The 27,008-nt window shown below is 34.1% G+C and overlaps 1 long non-coding RNA gene across 1 annotated transcript; it reads left to right on the top strand.

The window, feature by feature from the left end:
• Positions 1-13,808: 13,808 nt before the first annotated feature.
• Positions 13,809-22,654, top strand: LOC145982779 (uncharacterized). The gene is made up of 3 exons (XR_014441145.1): positions 13,809-13,841; positions 15,369-15,389; positions 22,631-22,654. It is a non-coding gene; the product is annotated as an uncharacterized LOC145982779 (long non-coding RNA).
• Positions 22,655-27,008: the final 4,354 nt, after the last annotated feature.

Below are 27,008 nucleotides of genomic sequence, written 5' to 3' on the forward strand. Positions count from 1 at the left end.
TGTTGACCAGATGATAAGATCCTCTCCCTGAACCCTTCTTGCGAGTTTACCGGTGTTTTGTCATGTGGCTCCAAATGTAAAAGTCGCAAGGCTTCAAATCGATCGGGGGATCGAGCTGGGCAGTCATCATGCTGATAAATCATGTCAAGTCTTGTAGCTAGAGGCACATCCTCCAACAACATTGCGTAAGAGCGTAAGAATTTATTGCAGAGGCAAGGTAGGAATTTTAGAGGAATGAAGGAAAACAATTTTTTTCCAACTACGCTTCGCTACATTTAAAAATGTGAAAATGAACAAAAAAGTAAAGATTGCAATTCTAATTTAGTGTCGCTATTGAATTCGTTTATGCAAAACATCCAACTAATAATTCTGAAACAGTTATTACTAATTCAGTTTATTATTAGAAAATAGACAATAATATTTTCAATATTTGGACCTTATTAGGGCCCAAACACACATAAAGTTACCTTCTAAACTTTTCAAATTAGCGAACTTATACACTTGTTCCCCTTCATCCAATACAACATGCAGACATTTTAACCCATCTATAATATGATTACGCCCACAACGTGGCCGAAGGTTACGCATAGGAGCGTACAAAGGCTACGTCGAAAGTACCCCAGTTCAATATATATATATATATATATATATACCGTATATATATATATATATATATATAAAGCCCCAATCCCACCACTGACTGACTGACTGGCTGACATAAATGTTCTCCATGAAGGAAGCCCCGGAGGCGAAAAACTCCCGATTACGACCACCCATGAAATAGTCCCAAAAGACCGAGAAAATTAAAAAAACGGTCGATTTGCCCTTTCTTAAGGGCGAAAATGCCCTCTTTTCACGTCCTTAGCAACCGTTGTGACGGGTATTTTTTGCAGCACACATTGTTTCCTTCAATTCTTAATTGTGGAGATACAATATTTCTCACAGATCAATAGGCATACAGATGAATGAACTCATGGTTTTGAAAAAGTGCCTGAAACAAGGGCGACATCTACATGAGAAGAAGATTAAGTCCAGATACAATTACGTATATATTGTTATACTAAATGCGAAAATATCTACATTGTGCTTGTTTCAACTAAATGTTTAGAGGCATGATAACAAACCATTCTTTAGAGCATGCCGTGCTTGTTGTTGTCCATGGAAACAGGCGTTGCTAGGGAACTTAAAGAAAGTTTATTTTCACCCCGAAAACTTCTGTAAGTGAATTATACTAGACATTTCGTATTTCAAAATACGAGCGTCAGAATTTATTACAGAGGCAAGGTAGGGATTTGAGGGGAATGAAGGAAAGCAATTATTATCCAATTATGTTTAAAAATGTAGAAATGACAAAAGGCGCAAATATCGCATTCACAATTTAGAGTCGCTATTGAATTCATTTATGCAAAACATCGAACTAAATTTTTTTAAACGGTTATTACTTACTCACTTTATTATTAAGAAGTTAGACAATACTATTTTGAATATTTGTACCGTCATGTTTGAAAAATCTGTCGCATGGAATTTTTCTAAGTCCAACGTCTTACGAAATTATGATGGTAGCTCTGAAACAAGAAAGTGTTGTGAAATATGCGATCCTCCAATCAGAGTAAAGTTGGATTCAGAGGAGTACGAGGCGTGACTCACGGTCTTGTCCACAGGAAGTTCAACCAATGCAGCATTTTCAAATATGAGATAACGTCCCCATTGGTTAAATATTGTTTCAATAACGCGAATCAGCAGAAAGATTGCGCAAAAGTTTACTTTGTCGCTTTAATTGCGTTTAATCGTTTCAAATTAGTATTAAATTGTCCCAATTATAGTTCTCGAACTTATATGTATTCATGTATGCGTATGACAATCATATATTAGCCATTAGACTAGTTTTCACATTGTTTTCATTACGTGAAATGATACTTAACTTACATTTACGATAAAATAGTGTTTTGGATGTAATAACAGTTTTCATTAATTGATTTAGATTTGAAATTTTTATTTGTTGATTTAATGATTAGGTTAATTCGTTAATTTCCGGGAAAAGAGGGAACAACAGCTGAAAGAAAATTCACAAATTGCATTATTGAAATCAAGAGTTCGTTTTAACATCACTTTTTGCACACATAGGCTAATCACGACTCGGGATACATTTAAATTGGAATCTGAAACATTATGCGACCTGACTGGAACTCGGAAAACGACACACTGATTACAAGACGTAGATACATTACCACTATGCTCTGGTGAACGCCTATAATAATGAGGAGTTGTGTGAGAGGGAAAGGGCTGACGGAAAGTATAAGATATATATAGTATTTTTTGGGGTATTGAATTTTATATTTATACACATACAAGCCTAAGAAAATATTTATTTTGATGTATGTGTGTGTGGGGGATGGGGGGTAATGAGAGGAACAGAATTATATTTGGAGAGATAGGACGAAGATGTCATTATCTTAGTTGTGGAAAATATTTTATTTGACATTCAGTAATGAAAACAATCAATAATATTTATCTTGTAAATGCCATATTTAATGTAAATTTATTTTAGAAATGGGGCGGGGATCTCTTTGTTTAAGTTCAGTGCAGGATAACAAGGGGTTCTGGATCGATGAAGAAAATGACGTCACAGATGCGATCAAATGTTGTGTTTGGTCGCCAGCATCCAGGCGGCAAAACGGTCTTTTTGGAACTGCTGTAGCGTCAAATCGACGCACGAACAAGATAAATGTTACTGAGAAAAGTTGATTGTTTTGATGTCCTCTATAGGTTTCTGTGGTCCATGTTCGCCATTAAAATGACACCCTGTATATATAGCTCCAATCCCACCACTCACTCACTCACTCACTCACTGACATAAATATTCTCCATGAAGGATGCCCCGGACGCAAAAAACGCCCGATCACGAGCCCCCGTGAAATTGTCCCAAAAGGCAGAGAAAAGTTTTAAAAATCGCTCAATTAACCCTTCCTGAAAGGCGAAAATGCCCTTTTTTCACGTCCTTAGCAACCGTTGCGAAGGGCATTTTTGCAGCACACATTGTTTCCTTCGATTCTTAATTGTCAAGCTACATTATATTTTTCACAGATCACACACAGATGAATGAACTCATGGTTTTGAAAAGGTGACTGAAACAAGGGTGACATCTACCTAGGTATATAAGAACATGATTCAGTCCAGATACAATTACGTATATATTGTTATACTCAATGCGAAAATATCTACATCGTGCTTGCTTTAACTAAATGTTTAGGGATATAATAACAAACAATTCTTTAGAGCTTGCTGTGCTTGTTGTTGACCATGGGAACGGACGTTGGTTGCTAGGGAACTTAAAGAAAGTTTATTTTCACCACGAAAACTACTCTAAAGGAATTATGCTACACTTTTTGAATTTCAAAATATGAGCATCAGAATTTATTACAGAGGCAAGGTATAGAAATTTGAGGAGAATGACGACGCAATCAGTTATTTTTCAATTACGTTTAAAAATATGACAAAAGACGTAAAATATTGCTTTTCCAATTTAGTGTCGCTATTGGATTAGTCAAATATCTATAACGCTCCAATTCCACATCCCTGTGAAGTTGATCCGACCCATTTTCGTTGCCCACCTCAAACCTAATCAGGACGTTAGTTCTTCGTTAATGGTGAGAATGCCCCTTTTCGTGTCCTTAGCAACCCGTTTCCACGGGCATTTCTTTTGCTGACATTGTCTGAATCTATCTTCATTATTAAGCTACATTATTTCTCACAGATGAATTAACTCCTGGTTTTCTAACGGTGCTTCAAACAAGAGTTACATCTACTTAAGAAGGAGATTCAAACCAGATACAATTAGATATTGCTATACTCAATGCGAAACTATTATCTACATTGTGCTTGATTGATTGAGTTGGTGTTTTAAGTCCACTTTATGCTAACCGGGACTGAACGTACAGTTTAAAGTGGAATCCGAACCACTATGTCCCTCCACCGGGTATGGAACCCGAGACCCCTTGATTACAAGGCAATGACGCTACCACTGCGCCATGGGGAGGCCCTATATCTACATTGTACTAATATTAACTAAATGTTTAGAGGAGGTATTATAACAAACAATTCCTTATAGTGTGCCGTATTTGTTGTTTACCACGGAAACGGACGTTGCTAGGGAACTTAAAGATAGTATATTTTCACCCCGATAACTACGGTAATTGATTTGTACTAGACTTATCGTATTTCAAAATATGAGAGGCAGAATTTATTACAGAAGCAAGGTAGGAATTTGAGGGGAATGACGGAAAACAACTATTTTTCAATTACGTTTAAAAATGTGAAAATGACAAAAGACGTAAGTATTGCTTTTCAAATTTAATGTCGCTATTGAATTCGTTGAAATAAAACATCAAACTAACTGTCTTGAAACGGTTTACCCAGTTTATTATTAAGATAATGCACAATGTTTTTAATATTTGTACCATATTTGAGCCCGTACACACATAACGTTACGTTCAAAACTTTTGAAACAAGCGAACCACGTTGGAGAGCGCACGGGACGTGACCAAAGGCCACGTCGAAAGTGTATGAGTCAGAAGGTCTGTGCATCCCTGTGTATCGTTATTGATTGATTGGAAGAAGATTGACAGATGTGTCAGGTTTATGTCCCTATTCAATCACCACGGTTTCCCTTCCATGTGCAACAAGTGTTCCAAAATATTGTCGAATCAATCAATTGCAAATGTGCTCACTTGCCTCCCACTGGAAAGCGTTTTCATTGCTAAATTTTCTCATTGCTATTTTTTTTATAAATATAATCCACATTTGTGCACAGAAATTAAGTAAATTAGTTTTAAATATTGCTTTGAAGAATGCTTTGAAAATCTACATTTACAGTAAATAACCTGTACTTATTGTTGACTAAAGTCAATATTCAAAAGTGTTTTACACATAGACTAACATTTTTTGGTTTCAAATGAGTTGATATATACTATATTTATCGTAAACTTAAAGTACATTCATATTTAAAAATGGATAAACATCTGCAAATGGAAAACAATCTCAAATTTCTTGTTATAGGATAGAAGTCCTCTGCATGATATAAAATTAGGTAAGACATTTTATTAATCTACAAATTTCACAATAACCTCCAATTTGCTCTTTTCGGTGTTATCTGTACATATAATATTGTCAAATTTAAAGAGAGTGCCCTTTCAAATTCCTACACTTCAGTGGCACCTATTTTTTAATATTTTTTTTTTCAGTACGAACATCAAATTGGAGTCTCAAGGATTAGCTCATTATATCCGTTCTGTACGCAATAATTATTTAACTTTCTGTGAAAGTCAGATGCAGTGCTCAAATTCTCTTCTTCACTTTTCATTAGCGGAACATTTTTTCATGCTGCCTATAACGGACGCTGTATGCATCCCACCCTCCCCCAAATAACTCCCTATTACGTGCTACTATCTGGTGGTAACGCATGGAATAGTTGTCTCAAAAATTTAAATACTTAGTACACTTCATTTCAAGGTGCGTCTGTAATATCACCAGGAAGGGAGTATAGAGCTCCACCCAAATGAAAATGTTAATTAACTGAACCGTGTAAAATGGATTGGTGAAGATTTAATGTAATGAATGAGAGTTTATTTTGAGAAATCCTGAATCTAAGTATTGCAATAATAACTCCCCCAAGAACAATTATTTTCTTTTTGTTTATGGTATTATTATTATTTAAACTCTATGTGTGTAACTTTTTCTTCATACAACTGTCTGCATTTATATTGCTACACAGTTCTAGTAAATGTACGTTTGGGTAAGGATGTCGAATCGACCCTTCCTAATAGAAACATGTATCATACATCCTTGGAAAGGGATGAATCAAGGATTCCAGAAATGTAGGATTTATGGTGAGGAAATAATTGGAAGTGGAAGAAAAAACCTGGTATTAAGTTTGTGGAACCTCCATTATAAATGAAACACAATGAGCCTAATTTACGTTCAAATGAAAGGCTAGATGCCTAATTTGTTATTTTAGGCTTGTTGGTTTTAGTTATATTCGCATAAATAATACATTTACAGTGTATTTATGCTAAGAGAACCAAACCTAACGGACATAACCTAATAACGTAGGCATTCCTAGAATGACGTCACAATTTTCAAGTATGTCCTTACTTTGTGCGATAAGGGAGACAAGTGAAGTCAGGATCTCCCTTATCGCACAACGCTAGAACATCTTTTGAATATAAAATCACCACAAACCACTTATTTCCCAAACAAATTGAAGAAAAACAATTTAAATTAACGAATATAATTTACAGCTATTAAAAAATAAAATCCTCAATATCCAAAAATAAAACGAAAATAATAAATACGGAGAAAAACACGAAATAAAGAAAGTTGAATCCTAGTGGAAATTGGAATACATATCCAGATTAAAAACCGAAGTTCGACCTGGCAATACTGTATGTTTACAACATGAAAATACGACAACGGAAAGCTCGTATGGTAAATAATGTAAGAAAGTTTATATTATTTAAAAGAGCAGGAACTTCTAATTGAAAAATGCACAGCGCTAAATCGAAGCACGAATTGAGTGCTACCAGCGAACATATTCCTTTTTGACGGCGAAACTGTAAAACACAAGGGTCGATTTTGCAGTCTAGCCATTTTGCTAATTATTAAAATGTATTTGTATAAAAATGAAGTCGCATTTACATTATTCATTCTATAAATTTTAATTTTGATGGTTATTCGTGATTTCAGTTCTTGACTTATTTATGCACATGAGGTACAATGAATTACTGAGATATTTGCAATAGAAAAAAATACCCAAACTTTCGCATAAAAGAGGTGCAGCCCCTACCGAGACGAAATCCTGAGAAGACACAACTATTTCTCTTCTTCGTATTTCGCCTTGGCTACAGTGGTATGATACTTGATGCACCACTCTGGATAAAGATTTTATTGTAGTGGAAAATATATAAATTGTGTCAAAATTATCTAACAAGGGAATTCAGTGTTCTTTAGTAGCGGGACCTGATCCACTGGATGATAAGTTGTAACATATGTTGACTAAAGGTCTTTCCTACTGTTACGGCGGCCGATCCTAAGGGAAGTGGGTAGCAGGGAAGCGACCAATCCAGCACGATGAGAAACGCAGCAGCCAGTAGAACGAGGTTCACGTAGTACTTCTTCCCGCCGCGTCTTAACTATCGGTTGGTTTGGTTGGTCTGCAGCGTAATCCCCGCTCCCCACTTCCCTTGCCAGAACTAGGACCGACCGCCATAAGAGTAGAAAATACCTATACTTACGTGTTATTTTTAAGATGCCCTGAAGAAAATTCAAATATTGCAATTATTGTGACAGGATGAAGGTGTTGAGGAGTTTTGCCATTAGACCCAGGTGTCAAAGGATCTGCCAGGGATGTTTTTATATGTCTCTCTTTATATGTGCTTTATACGAGCACGTCATTACCCTACATTATACAAGATAACATATATACTTATTTCTATGTACCATGTACACATGCCATTTAATTCAACTTATATTCATATTATTCACATCATTATCTCTGTAATTGGAGATAATCTTTCTGTCTAGAATACAAATAATAAAAGAATAGCCCCATTAATAATGATAACCATTTGTAGCAAATGTTTTGCTAATGTAAACTTGCTCAAATCAACAAGAACTTTCTCGTACAAGAATGGAATCACTGAAAAACAAATGGTATGTATCCTAAAATTTTGAACAATGTTCCAAGTATTTGTTCATGCCGGCTAAGAATGGTGATATCAATTAATACATTTCTATACCAAACTTTTGCAAGTTAAGGAAATGTAAAGACACTAAATTAATAGGTGGAAATTTTACATAAGAAATTAGTTAATTGTAGTAAAGTTTTCATGATATTTCCAGTCTCCTGTAATTTAATATAGCTATAATGTGAATTTAAGAATTATTTACCTAAAATATGATCTGTATGACTCAGTATATTAATTTTGTTAATATTTGTCTCGTAATACATTAGAGACAAAAGATTTATAATGTGGTGAAATTTTTGAAAGCTTCAACGTTTCTTTAACCATTCAGCCCCGATCAGGGATAGCGAATTTCTTTAAGGGGTCCTATTAATAGAGCAGCTGTTGTTTGTAATGTGGAGGGGTCAATTTCAAGGGGGTGCACATTCCATTGTTTCTCATTCATCCCACCTTCAACTCTATGTTCAGCCCCAGCTAGCTTATCTGACATTAAGGCAGACTTAGTTTGAAAATTAGACCAAAAGATAAGTAGAATCATAAAAATATTGATAACGCAGTACTAAATAATACAGTACAAAGATGACATTAAAACATAGGCGTAACTTGGAGTTTATATTGGGTGTGGGGCTCCAAGCTCATGGCTGAAATACATTTTAAACTTTTGAAAATCGTCTTTCCCTTGTAGGAAAGTTGTAGTGGAAATGTTACATGCATATTCATATTAATAGCTAGAGATTTCTGTATCCGTGGCGAGAATAGATTTTCGCAAGCTTTTCTCCCACGTTTGAGAAAAGTGTGGTTTTCCTAACTTTCGCTTCCCTTTAAAATTGGCGTGTAAGCCATCAATGGGAAAGGAAAATCATTTAAGCTCAAGTGTCTCTAGTTCCTCTATCTTGTGTTGGTCGTGGAATCTCGCATCCTCTTCTAATCAGCTCCAACTGACTATAAACCGATTCGTCGAGAGATTCTCTCAATCCTGTTTCACCTTCTCATAAGAATTCAGTGTTGACCATTTGGTGTTGGTACAGACGAGATCCTAGCCTAACGAATCTTAATTTCTGCAAAATGTATAACTTACAATACAAAATCGCAGGCATGTGAATGTAGTTATGTTTCCACATATTTAAATGAAGGATAGATGACGTGTTTTAATTATATACGGGTAAACACTCCCGATAAATATCTTACGTTTGAAGTTTTGGAAACTGCAAAAATACAATAGATGATGTATAAAGAAATTCTGCTTAATTGAAAGATTAAAATAAATGCCAATGTTCATTGTTGCATAAACAACAAGTACTTCTATTATTATGTATATAATCACTGCAATTTCCAGTTTCATTATAAAATATATATCTTTTAAATCCAATGGTGTTTGCAGAAAATTATAATATGAATATACTTTTTAATCCAATGTTTCAACCTGTCTTGATTGGAAATAGAAACAAGTTTATGCGAATGAAGATAAAAAAATGGTATCACTCATTATCATAATTCTTTATTTTAGAGGCGGACTTGGATGCAGAGCAGAGTAAGTAATAACAATTTATATCGAACGAAACTAGTGAATTTATTTCTATTTTTTGTTAGTGTTGACCCATGACATGGCTTTCTCCGTCCCTAATGATGGAGAAATGTATACATTACGAGAATGTATAATCATTGTGTAACTCAGTAGAAACGGAGCTTCCTCCTGAATATTCATTTATGGATTTAACATCAAAGACACGGAAGAATATTTGCGAATATTGACTAACTTTCTCAATTTCAGCATTTTGTAAATTTTTGCAAAAATGTCAAGAATAATTGTTTTGGTTGCATTTCAAAATACTTTTAACAATAAATACGAAACGAAAAATAAAACAAAGAATTAAATTTCTCTACTGTCGGAACACGCAGAAATAATAGGGCTACCTGTTTCCTTTATACTCTACTGTCAATGTAACGAAGAATTTTATTGTGATACTTTTGAAGAGAATTTCATATCACCTTTTTATCCATTTTGTATATTATTGTCTTCTTCATCTATTTTATTTCTTTATATTACAGGTCAGTTTGAGCCTGAATCTGGTAAGCAAAATCAGTGATATACCAAAAGAAGATAAAATGTGTAATTAACTGTTATGTATAACATAATGAGTTCATTAAGATATCCTAGTTGACATGAAAAGTAGCGGTTGGAAAAAATTTAGACATGAACAGTTATCGATGGTAGTATCGAACTATATGTCCGCCCGGGGTCAACTATCACAGTAACTTAGAAACTATAGAACCAAACGAGACATAATATGCTCAACTAATAGACCTACCATATTACACATCAATATAAAATGAACAAACTCTCAAGTCCCACCGTCACAAGCGACAGTCGATAAATAAACTATGTATCTATATCTGGTTACTAAAATGTGGTCACTAACAATGATATATTAACAGCAAATTACATTTCTCTATTTGAAGAGGAAGTGAGGCATTATAATATTTTTAATATTGGGGGAAGGATTCCAGTAAATGATGGAAATACAAGGAAATTATATGCAGCAAGATATCTTAAAATAAAAATAATAGAGACACAGAGCGGTATTCTTTTTCCCAGCCCCTCTCACACAAATTCAATTCTGCTAGAGAGTAAATTCAAGTTCTTTCGACATCATTCGAAGATTCAAGAAAAATATTTTTTTCCAACGAACGTGCTTGATGTATAGGTTTTACTGCATAACAACAAAGTACATTTGTCTCTGACACAAGCTCATTTCGCAATACATTTGTTGTCTACATAAAAAGTAATTTAGAATTAATATTCATTCAGACGAGTGTATTTTTTCGTGGAGCTGAGAAATATGCGGAACTTCTAATGTAAACTATTTTCAATCCGTTGTTGAATTCATTTTCGATAAACTCTTAATTGCACATTTGGTAAATGTATATAATGTAAAGGTTCATACACTGCCATTGTTAGTCACGGCCATATAAAATATAATTAATGAATGGGTTAACTATCGTTTTGTCTCTTTCAGGAATATTAGCCGAAAACGCGGGTTGTAAGTAGTTGAGAGACGTATCTTTTTCATTCAAATTAACGTAACGTGTGCTGAAATACCAACTCATTAAATTAGTTTGTGAAATTTCAAATCGTATGGTATTCAGAATTATGTGATTTAAAGATTGATTAAATCCACTTGTGGAAATTGTGGTGAAATTAGAAGTTTCTATTCTTGAAAATTGCCTACAAGATTTAACCTTATCCTTAATGTAAATATGTGATACAACAAATATATTCCCAAACAGGTTATCTGTAGATACGTACATCAAAATGCAATTGTCGACATATATATTTTAATTAAAGTGTATTCGTTAGTATCTGTTATTTATTTCTCATTATAATATCTTATTTATCTATTTCTTTAATTTCAGCAATCTCTGCAGGTAAGCAATAACAGTGGTATACCACTGTGATATCTATGTTTATAATATATACAGAAAACTAACCATATTTAAGAACGATACTATTTTTGAACGTGAACGGATTGAGAAATTAATTTTGAATTGGTGTATTGTTGTTAAAAAACTGAAAGAAGTATCTTATATAATTCTCGTGTCCGCCCGTTCGTTTGTCGGTGATAACTATTTGCAAAGTTGATAATAACATAAGATATATCCTACTAAAAACTGCTCCTAATGATTATTAACATAAAGAAAGTGTCTAAATATGTGTTAACAAAAAATGAGACTTTTTTCATCACAACCAGGTCGGCAAAAGTCGGGACGGACATCAACTGCCCGACTAAATGGTGATATTCGACAGCCTTAGGCCTAAATCAATGATCGTAAAACTAAAATTACCCAATATTGCAAAATAAAGACTCCTGGAGTTTGCCTCCACATCCATTTTTCCAAGGAAAAAATTGAATTTCTTACAAATTGGAAAAAATATCGATCTTATATTTGTAGCTTCTTAGTGGTTTACATTTAAATATTTCATAGTTCGATGGGGTGGCCTTATGGCTCCTCCGATGGGTATGAACTTGATGTGTTGTTATTTGATAAGTAGTTCTTGAATCATATTATCATGAAAAATGGTTGCATGATGGCTCTGTGAGTATTTCTCTACGAATCTTGTCATTTGGCAGCATTCAGATAGAATAAAGCGCTGCAATAACAATTATTTCAAATATTTTTTGTCTTTCACAAAGCTTTAAAGAACTGTTTGTTCACCTCAACTGAAAAATAAAGTGTTTCATGTTCATGAATCATCTCTGTCTCCATGTCTCAGTTTTCTAACTTTCATATTCGATCGGCAGAACTCTTTCGCTAGTCTGAATTTCTCTAATTCTAAATTCGTGATTTTTAATTATACACAGATGGCCAATAATAATTAAAATAATGAAAATTTATTTTCTTTATCTTTACAAGCGGAAGCTCAATTAGGTTAGTGGATTGTAAATTGAAACATTTGATTCATATCATTGAAATTAATTTTAAAATAACTGCTCAGGGTGTCAGGGTGATCCTTCCACGTAGTACACCCAATTGTCAACCTCACATCAACGTAGTTCACCCTGGACGGAATTTGGAGACTAACGAGGCTCTGGCGACTGTTCCAAAGGCCAGTATAATTCTGTGTTGTCCTGTGTTTGTCCTTATTTGTGCTGAGTGACCCTTTTTAGCCTCAGTCATTAACCAAGATAAGGAAATTTTTATTTCTCAGAAACTCTTTTATTTTTGTTACGATAAGGGGCTGCACCCCGTATAGTGTGACGGGTGCAAAAAGTGCTATTCAAATAAAATAACTTCTAACATTTAACGCTTTTGGAATCATTATTCCTATGAGGTATAGTGTATACTTATGGACAAAATACTGGTTAACTCAATATGCAATCATTTCATACGTCAATATTCTATTTTACCATTTACAACTCTATAATAATTAATGTTCATATTTGAGAGAGAAATAGATGCTGATTAGAATTAATTTATTTCTGGCCATGTCTCTATTTATACAGATCACTGTGCTCTACTCCGTTGATAAATTTAAAGTTTACTTCATATTTTCTTATTATTAATATAAAAATTGTATAATTTCATTGAAGTAAACATATGCTTTTATTTCTCACACACTCATTTTATCGTTCAGTGTAATAGGAAAATGAAATTTGAATATTTTATTAATTTCGCGAATCTTTAATCATCACAATTATACCGGGTGCGTCAAGAAACTTTGAACCGTCATAGAAAATTTATTTCCCAATCTACAAGGTTATATTTCTGAGAGTAGAGAGGCTATAGTCCAATTTGAAAAATAATCGTACTTTCTGATCAAACTGAATGTTCCAAATGGTGGAGAAGTAAATGCTCAAAATGATAGGTTTCAGCTTCTATACATTCCTTAGTACGAATCACGACTGATTTCGTACTTTGCACCAAAGTGTCCAATGGGATTTCTGCACACATCGCTTGAAACTCATCCCAAAGTGTGTCCAGGGTACGTGGTTTACGACTGTACACCTCATATTTTATTGTGCCCCGTAAGAAAAAAATCGAGCGGCGTAAGGTCTGGAGAGCGTGCAGGAAAGTCCATTGGTCCCCTGCATCCTATCCACTGGCCTGGTACATCCTGGTATGCTCGCAGATCCCTGTGATTGTGCGGCGGGGCGCCATCGTATATTGCACGAATGGCAGGAAAATTGAATCAGACAGCATTATTAGGTACTTTTCTCCAGTTACAGTACCTTCAAAACGGAAAGGACCAATGAGTCCCCTAGGAGACAAGCCACACAACACATTTTAGCAGCCATATTCACACAATAAGGTCTTGGCAAGAGAGAAGTTATGTAATCGTTTCACGTTGCCTTCTGTTACCTCTCGAACGCTAGTTAACAATTACTTATTTCTTTCAGTGCTCCTAGTGAGGAATTAATTTCAACACTAAGGCTGCATAATGATCATTGCTAACAGTGTATGTTCTAATATTTTTCTTTGAATGCGAAAACTCATTTTGTACGCCGGTAATTGTGGCAGAAATCTGTGTAATTACGTGAATTAAACAATAAAGGTAATTTTTCATTAATATAGCGGAACAGTTTGGAGAGTTGTTGACACCGGGTAAGTGGAATAGTAAACTAAGTATTTATTTAATGCCTTTTTAACAAAACACACAAAAGTAAATAGAGTTGGTAAAATTATTTGCTTGCTACATGACGAAATTATATATTTTCAAGCATGGAGACCGAGTGAGAGCCAGCAAAATTTTGCACGTTGAAGATATGCTTTATGTGAGGTTCTGAATAAAATCTTTAGAACACAATGTTCCCTTTCTCTTACAAGGAATTTACAACTAATATTGTTAGACACGTGTTTATAATAACAATCATATTGCATTGGAGGTTATACATGGTACCATATCTTACAACTTTGAACTTTAACATTTTCAATTATATCGGCAAAAAAAAAAATAATTTAATACTTTATTTGTTGTTACCCGAAATAACCTTCTAAACATTTAGTTAATGTAATTATAACAAACCACCAGTAATGAAAGAATGACTACAATGTAGAACATTTTTGACAGATTTTTCACCCTCTATCAAGAGAGAACTATGCGTACATCAGTGAATGGATACTTGAGGCAAGAAACTGAATTTCGTTCGAGTTATAGTTTTGTGTATCATAGCATAGGCTCAACCTTTCTCATCCTACTGTAGTGAAGCAAGAATGCAGTTTTGCAAAGGAAAAGTAGCCTTTACTCCCGATAAATAACTTACGTTTGAAGTTTTGGAAACTGCAAAAATAGCGTAGATGATGTACAAAGAAATTCTGCTTAACTGAAAGATTACAAGAAATGCCAATGTTCAATGTTGCATAAAGATCAAGTACTGCTATTATTATGTACATATTCACTGTAATTTCCAGTTTTGTTATAAAATATATCTCTTTTAAATCCAAAGGTGTTTGCAGAAAATTAAAATATGAATATATTTTTCAATCCAATGTTTCAACCTGTCTTGATTGGTAATAGAAACAAGTTTCTGTGAATGAGGATAGAAAAAAAATATCATAATTTTTTATTTTAGAGGTGGACTCAGTTGTAGACCAGGGGTAGTGCTAACATTCTAAATCGAACGAAACTAGAGAATTTGTTTCTATTTTTTGTTTGTGTTGACCCATGTCTTGACCTTCTCCGTGCTTAACGATGGAGAAATGTATACATTACGAGAATGTATAATCATTGTGTAACTCAGTAGAAACGGAGTTTTCTCCTGAATATTCATTTATGGATTTAACATCAAAGACACGGAAGAATATTTGCGAATATTGACTAATTACATTAGCGACTACAACTTTCTCAATTTCAGTATTTTGTAAATTTTTGCAAAAATGTCAAGAATAATTGTTTTGGTCGCATTTCAAAATACTTTTAGCAATAAATACGGAATGAAAAATAAAACAAAGTATTAAATTTCTCTACTGTCGGAACACGCATAAATAATAGGGCTACCTGTTTCTTTTATACTCTACTGTCAATGTAACGAAGAATTTTATTGTGATGCGTTTGAAGAAAATTTCATATCACCTTTTATCCATTTTGTATATTATTGTCTTCTTCATATATTTTATTTCTTTATATTACAGGTCAGGTTTCGTCGGAATTTGGTAAGCAAAATTAGTGATATGCCAAAAGAAGACAAAATATATAATTAGCTGCATCTATAACTAATAAGTTCATTGAGATATCCTAGTTGACATTAAAAGAAGCGGTGGGAAAGAATTTAGACTTGAATAGTTATCGATAGTAGTATCCAACTGTATGTCTGCCTGCGTTAACTTTCACAGGAACTTAGAAACTATAGAACCAACGGAGACATAATATGCTGGACTAATTTACCTACCATATTACACATCAATATAAAATGATCAAACTCTCATGTCTCACCGTGACAAGCGACAGTCGATAAATAAACTATGTATCGATATCTGGTTACTAAAATATGGTCACTAACAATGATATATTAACAGTAAATTACATTTCTCTCCTCGAAGAGGAAGTGTGAAATTATAATATTTTTAATATTAGGGCAAGGATTCCAGTAAATGCTTGAAATACAATAGAATTATATGCAGCAAGATATCTTAAAATAAAAAGAATAGAGACACAGAGCGGTATTCTTTTTCCCAGCCCCTCTCCCACAAATTCAATTCTGCTAGAGAGTAAATTCAAGTTCTTTCGACACCATTCGAAAATTCAAGAGAAGTATTTTTTCCAAAAAACGTGTTTGATGTATAAGTTTTACCGCATAACAGTAATGTACATTTGTCTCTGTCACAACCTCTTTTTGCAATACATTTGTTGCCTTAACGCGTCTGACTACCATGCTCAAGGTCCCGGGTTCGATCCCCGGCCGGTTCAAATCCGGATCCTTTCTAACGATGGAAGCCGCCCCGGCGCCCACACATCGTCGAATAACATGGGTACCTGGGGGAAACCCTGGGGAGTAAAGGCGGTCAGCGGCGTGATGCTGATCACATCACCCCCACTCATGACCGGATCAAGAAAGTGTGGAGCGTTACCCCAACACCCCCTATATGCCTTCATGGCGTTGTGCTAAGCACAGAAGAATCCTTTACTTTACTTTTACAAAAAAGGTAATTTAGAAGTATTATTCATTCAGACGAGTGTATTGTTTCGTGGCGCTGAGAAATATGCGGAACTTCTAATGTGAACTATTTTCAATCCGCTGTTGAATTCATTTTCGATAAACCCTTAATTGCACATTTGGTAAATGTATATAATGTAAAGTTTCATACACTGCCATTGTTAGTTACGGCCATGTAAACTATAATTAATGAATGGGTTAACTAACGTTTTCTTTCTTTCAGAAATATTAGCCGAAGACTTGGGCTGTAAGTAGTTGAGAGACGTATCTTTTTCATTCAAATTAACGTAACGTGTGCTGAAATACCGACTCATTAAATTAGTTTGTGAAATTTCAAATCATATGGTATTCAGAATTACGTGATTTAAAGATTGATTAAATCCACGTGTGGAAATTGTGGTGAAATTAGAAGTGTCTATTCTTGAAAATTGCCTACAAGATTTAACCTTATCATTAATATAAATATGTGATACAACAAATATATTCCCAAACAGGTTATCTGTAGATACGTAGTTCAAAACGCAATTGTCGACATATATATTTTTATTCTATTGTATTTGTTAGCATCTGTTATTTATTTCTCATTATAATATCTTACTTTATCTCTTTCTTTAATTTCATCAATCTCTGAATGTAAGCACTTACAGTGGTGTAGAACTGTGATATCTATATTTATAATATATCCAGAAAAGAAACCATATTTAAAAGAACGATACTATTTTTGAACGTGAACGCATTGAGAAATTAATTTTGAATTGGTGCATTGTTGTTAAAAAACTAAAAGATGTATCTTATATAATTTTCGCGTCCGCCGGGTCGTTTGTCTGTGATAACTATTGGCAAAGTTGATAATAACATAAGATAAACTTAATAATTATATCCCACTAAGCTGCACCTAATGATTATTAAAATAAAGAACGTGTCTAAATATGTGTTAACAAAAAATGAGACTTTTTTCATTACAACTAGTTGTTAAGAAGTCGGGACGGACACCAACTGCCCGACTAAATCGGGATATTCGACAGCCTAAAAACTAAAATGATCAAATATTGCAAAATACAGACTCCTGGAGCTTGCCTCCTCATCCATTTTTCCAAAGAAAAAATTGAATTTCTTACGAATTTAAAAAAATATCGATGTTATATTTGTAGCTTCTTAGTGGTTTACATTTAAATATTTCTTAGTTCGATGGGGTGGCCCACAAAGCCCCTCCGATGGGTATGAACTTGATGTGTTGTTATTTGATAAGTAGTTCTTGAATCATATTATCATGAAAAATGGTTGCATGATGGCTCTGTGAGTATTTCTCTACGAATCTTGTCATTTGGCAGCATTCAGATAGAATAAAGCGCTGCAATAACAATTATTTCAAATATTTTTTGTCTTTCACAAAGCTTTAAAGAACTGTTTGTTCACCTCAACTGAAAAATAAAGTGTTTCATGTTCATGAATCATCTCTGTCTCCATGTCTCAGTTTTCTAACTTTCATATTCGATCGGCAGAACTCTTTCGCTAGTCTGAATTTCTCTAATTCTAAATTCGTGATTTTTAATTATACACAGATGGCCAATAATAATTAAAATAATGAAAATTTATTTTCTTTATCTTTACAAGCGGAAGCTCAATTAGGTTAGTGGATTGTAAATTGAAACATTTGATTCATATCATTGAAATTAATTTTAAAATAACTGCTCAGGGTGTCAGGGTGATCCTTCCACGTAGTACACCCAATTGTCAACCTCACATCAACGTAGTTCACCCTGGACGGAATTTGGAGACTAACGAGGCTCTGGCGACTGTTCCAAAGGCCAGTATAATTCTGTGTTGTCCTGTCTTTGTCCTTATTTGTGCTGAGTGACCCTTTTGAGCCTCAGCCATAAACCAAGATATGGAAATTTTATTTCTCAGAAACTCTTTTATTTTTGTTAAGATAAGGGCCTGGACCCCGTTTAGTGTGACGGGTGCAAAATCGCCTAAGCTATTCAAATAAAATAACTTGTAACATTTAGCGCTTTTGGAATCATTATTACTATGAGGTATAGGGTACACTTATGAAAAAAATATTGGTTTAAAAAATATGCAACAAATTCATACGTCGGTATTCTATTTTACCATTTACAACTCTATAATAATTAATGTTCATATTTTTGAAGGAAATAGATGCTGATTGGAATTAATTTATTTCTGGCCATCTCTCTATTTATACAGATCATTGTGCTCTACTGCGTTAATAAATTTAAATTTAACTTCATATTTTCTGATTATTATTAATATAAATTGAATAATTCCATTGAAGTAAACAATACTTTTATTTCTCACACACTTATTTTATTGTTCAGTGTAATAGGAAAATGAAATTTGAATATTTTATGAATTTCACGAATCTTTATTCATCACAATTATACCGGGTACGTCAAGAAACATTGAACTGTCATAGAAAATATATTTTCCAATCTACAAGGTTAAATTTCTGGGAACAGAAAGACTACAATCCAGTTTGAAAAATAATTGTACTTTCTGATCAAACTGAATGTTCCAAATGGTGGAGAAGTAAATGCTCAGGATGATAGGTTTAAGCTTTTATACATTCCTTAGTACGAATCACGACTGATTTCGTACTTCACACCAGAGTGTCCAATGGGATTTCTGCTCACACCGCTTGAATATCATCCCAAAGTTTGTCCAGGGTACGTGGTTTACGACTGTATACCTCATATTTTATCTTGCCCCGTAAGAAAAAAATCGAGCGGCGTAAGGTCTGGAGAGAGTGGAGGAAAGTCCATTGGTCCCCTGCGTCCTATCCACTGGCCTGGAACATTTTCATCCAGGTATGCTCGCCGATCCCCGTGATAGTGCGGCGGGGCGCCATCTTCTTAGTAATAAAACCTGTTGTTACCGTATATCGCACGAATGGCAGGAAAATTGAATCAGACAGCATTATTAGGTACTTTTCTCCAGTTACAGTACCTTCAAAACGGAAAGGACCAATGAGTCCCCTAGGAGACAAGCCACACAACACATTTTACGCAGCCATATTCACAGCCATTTCAACAGTAATGTGGGGATTATCTTCAGCCCAGCACACACAATTATGTATATTGTCAGTTCAATTAAATGTGAATTGAAAGCACGTCCGCCATGTTGATGTTACTCTCTTGACACTAACTGGGTTGCGCAACTAGATCAACGATTCTGCTGCCACCTGTTGAGGAAACACAGTATGTAGAGGACTAAGTCACGTCGAGATGATGTGTTCATGAACACACACTAAGGTCTTGGCAAGAGAAAAGTTATGCAATCGTTTCACATTGCCTTCTGTTACCTCTCGAACGCTAATTAACAATTACTTATTTCTTTCAGTGCTCCTAGTGAGGAATTAATTTCAACACTAAGGCTGCATAATGATCATTGCTAACAGTGTATGTTCTAATATCTTTCTTTGAATGCGAAAACTCATTTTGTACGCCGGTAATTGTGGCAGAAATCTGTGTAATTACGTGAATTAAACAATAAAGCTAATTTCTCTTTAATATAGGGTTTGGAGAGTTGTCGACACCGGGTAAGTGGAATAGTAAACTAAGTATTTATTTAATGTATTTTTAACAAAACACACATAAGTAAATAGAGTTGGCAAAATTATTTGCTTGCTACACGACGAAATTATATATTTTCAAGCATGGAGAGCGAGAGAGAGCCATCAAACTTTTGCACGTTGAAGATATGCTTTATGTGAGGTTCTGAATAAAATCTTTAGAACACAACGTTCCCTTTCTCTTACAAGGAATTTACAACTAATATTGTTACACACGTGTTTATAATAACAATCATATTGCATTGGAGGTTATACATGGTACCATATATTACAACTTTGAACTTTAACATTTTCAATTATATCGTCAAAAAATAATATTTTAATACTTTATTTGTTGCTACCCGAAATAACCTTCTAAACATTTAGTTAATATAATTATAACATTACATTATGACAGATTTTTCACCCTCTATCATTAGAGAACTACGGGTACATCTGTGAATGAATACTTGAAGCAAGAAACTGAATTCGTTCGAGTTATAGACTTTGCGTATCATAGCATAGGCTCAACCTTTCTGAACTCATTGTAGTGAAGCAAGAATGCAGTTTTGCAAAGGAAAAGTAGCCTTTACTCCCGATAAATATCTTACGTTTGAAGTTTTGGAAACTGCAAAAATAGCGTAGATGATGTACAAAGAAATTCTGCTTAATTGAAAGATTACAAGAAATGACAATGTTTAATGTTGCATAAAGAACAAGTACTGCTATTATTATGTACATATTCACTGCAATTTCCAGCTTTGTTATAAAATATATCTCTTTTAAATCCAAAGGTGTTTGCAGAAAATTAAAATATGAATATATTTTTCAATCCAATGTTTCAACCTGTCTTGATTGGTAATAGAAACAAGTTTCTGTGAATGAAGATAGAAAAAAAATATCATCATTTTTTATTTTAGAGGTGGACTCAGTTGTAGACCAGGGGTAGTACTAACATTCTAAATCGAACGAAACTTGAGAATTTGTTTCTATTTTTTGTTATTGTTGACCCATGTCTTGGCCTTCTCCGTGCTTAACGATGGAGAAATGTATACATTACGAGAATGTATAATCATTGTGTAACTCAGTAGAAACGGAGTTTTCTCCTGAATATTCATTTATGGATTTAACATCAAAGACACGGAAGAATATTTGCGAATATTGACTAATTACATTAGCGACTACAACTTTCTCAATTTCAGTATTTTGTAAATTTTTGCAAAAATGTCAAGAATAATTGTTTTGGTCGCATTTCAAAATACTTTTAGCAATAAATACGGAATGAAAAATAAAACAAAGTATTAAATTTCTCTACTGTCGGAACACGCATAAATAATAGGGCTACCTGTTTCTTTTATACTCTACTGTCAATGTAACGAAGAATTTTATTGTGATGCGTTTGAAGAAAATTTCATATCACCTTTTATCCATTTTGTATATTATTGTCTTCTTCATATATTTTATTTCTTTATATTACAGGTCAGGTTTCGTCGGAATTTGGTAAGCAAAATTAGTGATATGCCAAAAGAAGACAAAATATATAATTAGCTGCATCTATAACTAATAAGTTCATTGAGATATCCTAGTTGACATTAAAAGAAGCGGTGGGAAAGAATTTAGACTTGAATAGTTATCGATAGTAGTATCCAACTGTATGTCTGCCTGCGTTAACTTTCACAGGAACTTAGAAACTATAGAACCAACGGAGACATAATATGCTGGACTAATTTACCTACCATATTACACATCAATATAAAATGATCAAACTCTCATGTCTCACCGTGACAAGCGACAGTCGATAAATAAACTATGTATCGATATCTGGTTACTAAAATATGGTCACTAACAATGATATATTAACAGTAAATTACATTTCTCTCCTCGAAGAGGAAGTGTGAAATTATAATATTTTTCATATTAGGGCAAGTATTCCAGTAAATGCTGGAAATACAATAGAATTATATGCAGCAAAATTTCTTAAAATAAAAAAAAATAGAGAAACAGAGCGGTATTCGTTTTCCCAGCCCCTCTCCCACAAATTCAATTCTGCTAGAGAGTAAATTCAAGTTCTTTCGACACCATTCATAAATTCAAGAAAAGTTTTTTTTTCAAAAAACGTGTTTGATGTATAAGTTTTACTGCATAACAGTAAAGTACTTTTGTCTCTATCACAAGCTCTTTTTGCAATACATTTGTTGTCTTAACGCGTCTGACTACCATGCTAAAGGTTCCGGGTTCGATCCCCGGCCGGTTCAAATCCGGAAACTTTTCTAACGATGGAAGCGGCCCCGGCGTCCACACAGCGTCGAATAACATGGGTACCTGGGGGAAACCCGGATCAAGAAAGTGTGGAGCGTTACCCCCACACCCCTTATATGAATTCATGGCGTTGTGCTAAGTACTGAAGAGCACTTTACTTTACTTTTACAAAAAAGGTATTTTAGAAGTATTATTCATTCAGACGAGTTTATTGTTTCGTGGCGCTGAGAAATATGCGGAACTTCTAACGTAAACTATTTTCAATCCGCTGTTGAATTCATTTTCGAAAAACCCTTAATTGCACATTTGGTAAATGTATATAATGTAAAGTTTCATACACTGCCATTGTTAGTTACGGCCATGTAAACTATAATTAATGAATGGGTTAACTAACGTTTTGTTTCTTTCAGAAATATTATTCGAAGACGTGGGCTGTAAGGAGTTAAGAGACGTATCTTTTTCATTCAAATTAACGTAACGTGTGCTGAAATACCGACTCATTAAATTAGTTTGTGAAATTTCAAATCATATGGTATTCAGAATTATGTGATTTAAAGATTGATTAAATCCACGTGTGGAAATTGTGGAGAAATTAGAAGTTTCTATTCTTGAAAATTGCCTACAAGATTTAACCTTATCCTTAATGTAAATATGTGATACAACAAATATATTCCCAAACAGGTTATCTGTAGATACGTAGTTCAAAACGCAATTGTCGACATATATATTTTTATTCTAGTGTATTTGTTAGTATCTGTTATTTATATCTCATTATAATATCTTACTTTATATTTTTCTTTAATTTCATCAGTCTCTGAATGTAAGCAGTAACAGTGGTGTAGAACTGTGATATCTATGTTTATAATATATCCAGAAAAGAAACCATATTTAAAAGAACGATACTATTTTTGAACGTGAACGCATTGAGAAATTAATTTTGAATTGGTGCATTGTTGTTAAAAAACTAAAAGATGTATCTTATATAATTCTCGTGTCCGCCCATTCCTTTGTCTGTGATAACTATTGGCAAAGTTGATAATAACATAAGATAAACTTAATAATTATATCCTACTAAGCTGCACCTAATGATTATTAAAATAAAGAACGTGTCTAAATATGTGTTAACAAAAAATGAGACTTTTTCATCACAACCAGTTCGACAAAAGTCGGGACGGATATCAACTGCCCGACTAAAGGGTGATATTCGACAGCCTTAGGCCTGCGTCAATGATCGTAAAACTAAAATGACAAACTATTGCAAAATACAGGCTCCTTGAGCCTGTCTCCACATCCATATATCCAAGAAAAGAATTGAATTTCTTACAAATTGGAAAAAATATCGATGTTATATTTGTAGCTTCTTAGTGGTTTATATTTAAATATTTCATAGTTCGATGGGGTGGCCCCCATGGCCCCTCCGATGGGTATGAACTTGATGTGTTGTTATTTGATAAGTAGTTCTTTAATCATATTATCATGAAAAATGGTTGCATGATGGCTCTGTGAGTATTTCTCTACGAATCTTGTCATTTGGCAGCATTCAGATAGAATAAAGCGCTGCAATAACAATTATTTCAAATATTTTTTGTCTTTCACAAAGCTTTAAAGAACTGTTTGTTCACCTCAACTGAAAAATAAAGTGTTTCATGTTCATGAATCATCTCTGTCTCCATGTCTCAGTTTTCTAACTTTCATATTCGATCGGCAGAACTCTTTCTCTAGTCTGAATTTCTCTAATTCTAAATTCGTGATTTTTAATTATACACAGATAGCCAATAATAATTAAAATAATGAGAATGTATTTTTTATCTTTACAAGCGGAAGACGAAGGTTAGTGGATTGTAAATTGAAACATTTGATTCATATCATTGAAATTAATTTTAAAATAACTGCTCAGGGTGTCAGGGTGATCCTTCCACGTAGTACACCCAATTGTCAACCTCACGTCAACGTAGTACACCCTGGACGGAATTTGGAGACTAACGAGGCTCTGGCGACTGTTCCAAAGGCCAGTATAATTCTGTGTTGTCCTGTCTTTGTCCTTATTTGTGCTGAGTGACCCTTTTTAGCCTCAGCCATTAAAAAAGATATGGAAATTTTATTTCTCAGAAACTCTTTTATTTTTGTTACGATAAAGGCCTGGACCCCGTATAGCGTGACGGGTGAAAAATTGCCTGAGTGCTATTCAAATAAAAAAACTTCTTTTAACATTTAGCGCTTTTGGAATCATTATTACTATGAGGTATAGTGTATACTTTTGAACAAAATACTGGTTTACAAAATATGCAATCATTTCATACGTCAGTATTCTATTTTACCATTTACAACTCTATAATAATTAATGTTCATATTTGAGAGAGAAATAGATGCTGATTGGAATTAATTTATTTCTGGCCATGTCTCTATTTATACAGATCACTGTGCTCTAAATGTTCCAAATGGTGGAGAAGTAAATGCTCAGAATCATAGATTTAATCTTCTATACATTCCTTAGTACGAATCACGACTGATTTCGTACTTTGCACCAAAGTGTCCAATGGGATTTCTGCACACACCACTTGAATCTCATCCCAAAATGTGTCCAGGTTACGTGGTTTACGACTGTACACCTCATATTTTATTGTGCCCCGTAAGAAAAAATCGAGCGGCGTAAGGTCTGGAGAGCGTGCAGGAAAGTTCATTGGTCCCCTGCGTCCTATCCACTTTCCTGGTACATTTTGATCCAGGTATGCTGCCCGATCCCTGTGATAGTGCGGCGGGGCGCCATCGTATATTGCACGAATGGCAGGAAAATTGAATCAACTAGCATTATTAGGTACTCTTCTCCAGTTACAGTACCTTCAAAACGGAAAGTTCAATGAGTCCCCTAGGAGACAAGCCACACAACACATTTTACGCAGCCATATTCACAGCCTTTTCAACAGTAATGTGGGGATTATCTTCAGCCCAGCACACACAATTATGCCTATTGGCAGTTCCATTAAATGTGAATTGAAAGCACGTCCGCCATGTTGATGTTACTCTCTTGACACTAACTGGGTTGCGCAACTAAATCGACGATTCTGCTGCCACCTGTTGAGGAAGCACAGTATGTAGAGGACTAAGTCACGTCGAAATGATGTGTTCATGAACACACACTAAGGTCTTGGTAAGAGAGAAGTTATGTAAGCGTTTCACGTTGCCTTCTGTTACCTCTCGAACGCTAATTAACATTTACTTATTTCTTTCAGTGCTCCTAGTGACAACACTAGGCTGCTGCATAATGATCAGTGTTAACAGTGTATGTTGTAATATTTTTCGTTGAATGCGAAAAATCATTTTGTAAATGTGGCAGAAATCTGTGTAATTACGTGAATTAAACAATAAAGGTAATTTTTCTTTAATATAGATTTGTTGACATAGGGTAAGTGGAATAGTAAACTAAGTGTTCATTTAATGCCTTTTAAACTATAGACACATAAGTAAATAGAGTTGGTAAAATTATTTGCTTGCTACACGACGAAATTATATATTTTCAAGCATGGAGACAGAGGCTGTAACGTGGGCTGTAAGTAGTTAAGAGACGTATCTTTTTCATTGAAATTAACGTAACGTGTGCTGAAATACCAACTTATTAAATTAGTTTGTGAAATTTCAAATCGTATGGTATTCAGAATTATTTGATTTAAAGATTGATTAAATCCACGTGTGGAAATTGTGGTGAAATTAGAAGTTTCTATTCTTGAAAATTGTCTACAAGGTTTAACCTTTTCCTTAATATAAATATGTGATACAACAAATATATTCCCAAACAGTGGTGAAGAACTGTGATATCTATATTTATAATATATCCAGAAAACAAACCATATTTAAAAGAACGATACGAAATTAATTTTGAATTGGTGTATTGTTGTTAAAAAACTGAAAGATGTATCTTATATAATTTTCGTGTCCGCCCGGTCGTTTGTCTGTGATAACTATTGGCAAAGTTGATAATGACATAAGATAAACTTAATAATTATATCCTACTAAGCTGCACCTAATGATTATTAAAATAAAGAACGTGTCTAAATATGTGTTAACAAAACATTAGACTTTTTCATCACAACCAGTTCTTAAGAAGTCGGGACGGACACCAACTGCCCGACTAAACGGTGATACTCGACCGCCTTAGGCCTACGTCAATTATCGTAAAACTAAAATGACCAAATATTGCAAAATACAGGCTCCTGGAGCCTGCCTCCACATCCTTATATCCAAGAAAAGAATTGAATTTCTTACAAATTGGAAAAAATATCGATGTTATATTTGTAGCTTCTTAGAGGTTTACATTTAAATATTTCATAGTTCGATGGGGTTCCCTCCCCAACATGGGTATGAAACTGATGTGCTGTTATTTGATAAGTAGTTCTTTTATCATATTATCATGAAAGATGGTTGCATGATGATAGCTCTGTGCGTATTTCTCTACGAATCTTGAATCATTTGGCATCATTCAGATAGAATGAAGCGCTGCAATAACAATTATTTCAAATATGTTTTGTCCTTCACAAAGTTTTAAAGAACTATTTGTTCAACTCAACTGAAAAATAAAGTGTTTTAGGTTCATGAGTCATCTCTGTCTCCATGTCTCAGTTTTCTAACTTTCATATTCGATCAGCAGAACTCTGTCGCTAGTCTGAATTTCTCTAATTCTAAATTCGTGATTTTTAATTATACACAGATAGCCAATAATAATTAAAATAATGAAAATGTATTTTCTTTATCTTTACAAGCGGAAGCTCAATTAGGTTAGTGGATTGTAAATTG

This window comes from Lepisma saccharinum, unplaced genomic scaffold (genome assembly GCF_977018435.1).
Source record: "Lepisma saccharinum unplaced genomic scaffold, izLepSacc3.1 HAP1_SCAFFOLD_408, whole genome shotgun sequence".
Taxonomy (NCBI): Eukaryota; Metazoa; Arthropoda; class Insecta; order Zygentoma; family Lepismatidae; genus Lepisma; species Lepisma saccharinum.